Raw genomic sequence first — 6,819 nt, 5'->3', positions numbered from 1 at the left:
TTTTTTTTTTCTTGAACATGGACTTGGGGAGTAGATGGGTGAATTAGGAATGAGCATTGGCAAGCTTGATGGCAAGCAAAAATGAACTGAGCTCTCCTCTGTAGTTTTAGGGCCAGCTGACTGACAGTGATCATTCAAGAAACACTTATTAAGTGACTGCTGTGTACAAGTCACTGAAGGAAAGAAGATGAAAGATATGGCACCTGTTCTCAAGGAGCACACAATCTAGTCAGGGAGTCGGAAACTATGCTAATAAGTACAAAATGTAGTTTGAGCCCCATGAAAAAGCTATACCCAGGTTTAAGCTATACTTTGATTCAGCAGCTATTAAAGACTGCAGCTCATGAGGCCTATTGAATGCTGTTTTTCACCAGACCACACCAGAGAACACACTAAAAGCAATTAAAAAGGTAAATAACAAGGAACCCCTCCCACCAACAAATACAGAAACACCTCCTTGTTTGCCACTAGCGGGAGAAGGTACATGCTCAACCCAGAAAACTCATTCTCCTAATGCTTCATCCCAAGCAGAATACCTGTAAAATGACCTTCCACTTGCTGCTTTCCCCATTGAGTTGCTGATCTGATTTCCTGAACTCCTACTGCCATCTCCTGTTTCTCTGTTGAACTGCAACTGCTATATTGATTGCCTTTTCCCTATAGAAGAATGGCTGCAAATCTTTGGAGAGATGACCTCGTTCAGTTCTCTTGTGAATCTGACCCATAGCCACACCCAGCCGGCAGTAGACGAAATCCCTCTGGGCAAATCTGTCTCAAATTCACCTTGTCGTCTACCTCAGTAGCAACTCCTTTAGCCCTGTCTCATATTTGAGTTTGGGTAATAGCCTTTCAGCTCTCATCCTTAAAGCTGGAATGGAGCCCAGAAGTCCACTAGCAGATCCCGCTCCCCTCATTTTAAAGATAGGGAAACTGAGGCCCAGAAAAGTGAAGTGATTTCGCCACAATCACACTGGCAGTGCCCAGTGCTCCTTCCCTAGTACCATGCTATTTACAAGCAGTTTAGCATTAAATTTCACTTAGCAAGACTGGAGGGGGCAGAACCGGCCACTCTGAAATTACACTATTGCAGTTATATTCTAAACCACAAAACAGTGCATAAGAGAAGTACAAAGCACTTTGAGAGTTCAGAGATTACTTTCAGAAGAGGAGACAGAGGGGAATATGAGAGAAGACATCATGCAGTAAGTGACATTTGAGCTGAGCCTTGGAGTATAGAGAGGATTTCAAGGCAAATATGGGTGAAGAGGCCATTCTAGACTTAATGGCATAAACAAAGGTATGGAAGCAAGGAAGCATGGGACGGGATTGCAGGACATCCACAAAGGCAATAATAATTAGTAGGCATGAGGAGGCTCATAGAATGCATGTGTACAAACTACCTGAATGGCAGCTTAATTATAACTACTCGGGCAACCAGGTTTTCCTGCTTTTACACTGTCATTAACTCTAAGAGCCCTCCTCTGTCCTCACCCAGGGACTCTATCAAAACGGAAAGCTTGAGTTTTATTTTGAAAGTTCTATCACAAAACTCCAGACTTCCCCCTAGCAGTGTTCCATAGTAAAGATGCCGAGAAGAAGAACCCCAGAAAGAATTCCATGGGTTAAATGTTGGTTCCAGATGAATGAATTACAACACTTCTTTTCTGTTACATGTTAAAACATACTTTCCCTTCCTGTAAGAGTGGAAAGTTATATGTGCCAACAATCACCATCACTGTATTAGATGGCTTTGCTTAACTTTTCTAAGGGAAAGTATCAGGGATGGGAGTAGGGGAAGGGAGAGGTTAGTAAGAAGCGATTGCTGGGTCCAAACAAAATATATCCATACGGGGTAGCTAGGTGGTGCAGTTGATAGAGCAAAGGCCCTGAAGTCAGGAGGACCTGAGTTCAAATCCAGCCTCAGACACATGACACTTACTAGCTGTGTGACCCTAGGCAAGTCACTTAACCCCAATTGCCTCACCAAAAAACAAAACAAACAAACAAATACATATATACATATATATCTCGATACATTTAAAAACCCACCACTAGCTACTGATCCTATTACCACAGAACCCAGATCCATGATAAGCCAATAAGCCCGGGATAACACAGATAAGCCAAGGGAGGAGCTGAGAGGAGAGATTCAAAGGGAAGGGGGCTAAGAAAGGAGGATTGGGAGAAAGCAGGATTTTTGTGGCTTTTCAATTATCCAGCTTCATTACATGGCTGCCTTTATGTCAGACTGATCTAGGGCACCTCCAGAACTATTAACAACAATCTATGTTTATATAATACTTGAAGGTGGAAAGTATTTTCCCTAAAACCACACTGTGAAGTAGATAAGCCAACTATTTCTTAAGCACAGACCATACCAAGCACTATTGATTCGGTTTAGGGGCTTCAGGGGTCCTGGAACCCCAAAATCACAATACGTGGGTCCTGGCTGAAAGAATTCGACCCAAGCCTTCTTTCAGCCAAAGATAAGGTTTATTAGAATATACTGGGCAGATTCTTAAGGAGTCTGAACATTAGTAAGCTATTGGCTAGATCATAAGAATCTGACCAGGGGCTATATTTTAAGAATCTAAACAGTGGCTAGATTATAAGAATCCCAGCAGTGGCTAGATTTTAGGAATCTGAGCAGTGGCTAAATTATATAAGAATCTAAGTATCTTAATGGAGACAAGGTGGACCTTGTGGGAGGGACCTAGGAGTGGCCAGTAAACTGGGGTGAACAGAACTCCTGGGACCTGGACCTCACGGTCAAGGGAGAATGAAGCCTAGCTAGGATTAAGGGTGGGAAATGACCGGGGGTCATACAAAGGGAGGTAAGACAAAGGAAGGCCAGGCTAGGTTAATAGAATTGGGAGACTGGGTGTAGCCACAATGAAAGGCCAGTTGATGGGATTATAGCCTCAGGCCAAGAGGAAAAGTCCAGGGTTTTTCCTTTCTGGGGAGCAGATCCCAAACCCATCACTATGTTGGTGGGGAAGGTGGGGGAAAGCTTGTGCAAATACAAAGACATACACAAAGCAGTCCTGGCCCTCAAGGAGCTTACATTTTATGTAAGGAGGAGGAAAAAAACATGTGCAAGTAAGCAGAGAAATTAGTAGTATCCTCATTTTTCAGATGAGAAATCTGAGGCTCAAAGAGATGAACATCAAAACCAATTTTGAACCCTGGTCTCCAACTCTATCGAGCTGAATTTTAAAGGGGATGGTCCAGACACTTCGGATATGGAATGGTCAGTGTTTTGAGATTTAACTGCTGTAATGTCTGGACACAACTTTGATAGTGGCTTTGTTGCAAATCACTTGGGGACTCATCCCAAAAAACATCTGCAGCCCTATAATTCAGCCTACCAACATGATGGTTTGTGAGGAGTTTCAGGAATATCTTGTTCCCCTGCCTTACCACATCTCTGACTCAAAGATTACTTCTCTCTGCACTTGCTTGCCATTGGGTTTAGACACTACTACCCTAAGGCAAGTGGAATTCGAGGGGGGCAGGTCCAGACAGCCACACTTTGCAAACCTGTCGGCAAGTGTCCACATGCCAGGTCTGCAGCTGTCAGCCCTGTTCTGGGGCTCGGGGTCCTTTAGCAGAGCCTTGTTGGAGAGAGGGCCAAACAAGGTGTAGGTAGATAGAACTAAAATGTATCTGGTAGACCTAGATTCAGAATTGTTAAGTAAAGTGGTGTTCTATGCCCTGCTTATGGCTAGCACTGGGTAACTGATGGAAGAAATGGAGTAGAACAGGTAGTTTACTAAATCATCCCCCTCCCCACCCCTCTCAGCAGAAGACTTCATTCTTCACTGTAAAAATTGAGGCTATCCATTTTTATCCCCAATTTATCCTGCATGTGCCTTGTTTGTCTGTAGCTGTTCCTATGTTGTTTCCCCCAGTAAACTTAAGATACTTGAAAGCAGGGACTGGGTGTTGGGGGGGGCAAGGGGCTCTGCCTTTCTTTATATCCACAGCACTTAGCCCAGTGCTTGGCACTTAGTAGGTACTTATAAATGCTTGTTGACTTGACTTGCTTTAATATCACATTCATTGCCCAATATACTCCTCTACTCTTCTGTCCTCACTAAACCTTCCCTGGTAACGGAGAGAAATCCACTGACATCCTGACACGTATATACATGTATATGCATATATATATATGTATAGGTATATATGTGTAGGTGTGTGTATATATATATGCATGCATGCATGTATATTTATGCAGATACATATATGTATGTTGTGTATATGTGTGCTTATATATATATATATATATATGTACATGCATACAGACAGACAGACAGACATTTAAACATTTCATACCCAGAGTCCCTGTCATCTCCCACAAAAGTAGAAAGATGCATTTTCTCTCTTAGGGGCTGAGCTTCTTCATTATAATTACACATTATTCAGTTTTGTGGTAGTCCTTCAACACAGTTTCAGTGCCTCTGTATGTTGGGAATTGTGTGAGGCACCAGGTACACGAAACCAAAACATTTCCTGCCCTCAAGTAGCTTATATTCTATTGGGAAGAAACTACATGTGCACTGAAAATTATATCTGAAGGAATTTCTGGGTGTGTGGGGAGAGCACCAACTGTGTGTCAGGAAAGGCTTCCTGGAAGAGGTGACACTTGAGTTGAGCTTTGAAAGAAGCTGGGGATTCTCAGAAGTAGAAGTGAGGAGGGAAGGCTTTTCAGGCACAGGAAACAGTCTATGCAAAGGCATGATGGCGGGACATATAATGGGCAAGGGGAACAAGAAGTAGCACATACATGAAATTGAAAATCAATTTTTAATTCTATCTGGTTGAGACTTAATCAAGCTATTTAATATTCCCCCTCACTGCTCCTTGCCCTTGTGAGTTTACTTAGCTAAACTCATGTCACTTGGGTTACAATTCTATTTTTTCTATTTATTTTTTGTTATGTTTTGAGTTCTGAGTTACCATCCTGTCTCCCTCCCTCCCAACCCCACATTAGAGTAGGCCAACATTTGATATAGAGGTTGTAGTTTGTCCTTTGTTCTGGAATAGGACCACCAGGAAGATGATGCCATGATTTGCAAGTGAATTGGATTTAAGTGAGGGAGGATCTGTGCAAAGTCACCAGCCTCACTTTCTCCTGCAGAGCCATCTGGATCCAGTGGCCAGGTTCAGATCAGGACAACTGGAGATGGCCCAGGATCCAGTGGGGAACCTTGGCCTTTTTAAGTTAAGGTCTTTCCCAGGTCTCAGTTTGACTGAGGCAATGCCCAATTGGTGATTAAGGCTAGGGAAGAAATGAGGCAGAGAATAGCCTCTTTTACCTAATCCAAAAAAAAAATCAATCTTGGGTTTATTGGCTAGATTTCTTTCTTAAAGACTATGTCTTAAACCTAGCTCTCTCTTAAATTCTGGCTCTCATGGATTGGCCATCAATAGGTCCCCCAGGCCAAGCCCATTTAATGGTCATTGCTTGGGCCCTGATGGTTCAGAGTGAATGTAAATAGTAATTGTTTCTGTTTGAACCAGAAACCCAGAGGGTCTTTCCCTCCCAGATTGAGGGTTTTTTAAAAATTATTATTAGATAAAAGAGGCCATTACTTGGCTCATTTCTTACCTAGCCTTAGTCTCAGAATGGGCTTTGCCTCATTCAAAGTGAGAACTCAGAAAGACCTTAGCTTAAAAAAGCCTAGGTCTCCCACCGCATGGGAGCCATCTCCAGTCATCCTGATCTATATCCTACCACTGGACCTACATGGCTCCAGAGGAGAAAGTGAGGATGGTGACTTTGCACAACCCTCTCTCACTTAAATCCAATTCACTTGCAAGTCATGGCATCACCTTCCTGATGTCATGGTCCTCTTTGAGAACGAAAAACAAACAATAACAATAACCATTTATGCCTGCCCATCTTGTGCAATTTTCATTCATGTCTTCCCAAAACTTTGTCACACGGGATCCAATCAACACCCTGGAGGCCTTTCCCAACATTTAAAGCATACCAGTAGGCACTTAATAAACGCTTGATTAGTTTCCCTAATTATTAGCTTCCTCCACAAAAAAATTCACTTTGTATTTATTTTTTTAGATAAGAGTATTTACTTAGCTGTCAAGATCCTATCTCCCAAACAGAGTGTAAACTGATTGATAGAGGAGACTTTCATTTTTGTGTTTTATTCCTAGTGTATAGGAGTAGCTGGGTGGCCCTGTGGATAGAGCACCAGACTCATCTTTCTGAGTTCAAATCTGACCTCAGACTCTTAGTTGTATGACCTTAAATAAGTAATTTTACTCTGCTTGTCTGAGTTTCCTCATCTGCAAAATTGCTAAAATGGTCATGAAGCATTGGACACAACTAAACAACAACTTCAGTGCTTTGCACAGTGGGTACTCAATCAAGGTGACCCCATTTGTGGTTTTCTTGGCAAAGATCTTGGAACAGTTTGACATTTCCTTCTTCAGCTCATTTTACAGATGAAGAACTGAGGCAGAGTGAAGTGACTTGCCAGGAAGTATCTGAGGCCAGATTTGAACTCATGAAAATGTCTTCCTGACCCTAGGCCAGATGCTCTATCCTAGCTGCCTAGCTACATCTACAGGTATCTATCTACATCATCCATCCATCCATCCATCTCTCTCTCTTTCTGTCTCTGTCTCTCTCTTCAGCATTGCTGAATTCCCTATGCCAGAATAAGCAAGGGTAGGGGAGCATCCCTTGATCATAATATTACTGAATAAATTGATCAAGAATATTGACCAAGAATAAATCTTCCCTTTATATGAAACAACGCAGAAAGAGAGACAGGGAGAGAGAGGACAGAAACA

Source organism: Phascolarctos cinereus, unplaced genomic scaffold (assembly GCF_003287225.1).
Source record: "Phascolarctos cinereus isolate Bilbo 61053 unplaced genomic scaffold, phaCin_HiC Scaffold_5;HRSCAF=322, whole genome shotgun sequence".
NCBI classification, from domain to species: domain Eukaryota; kingdom Metazoa; phylum Chordata; class Mammalia; order Diprotodontia; family Phascolarctidae; genus Phascolarctos; species Phascolarctos cinereus.
The sequence above is the reverse complement of the archived record's forward strand: the minus strand, read 5'-3'. Positions refer to the sequence as shown.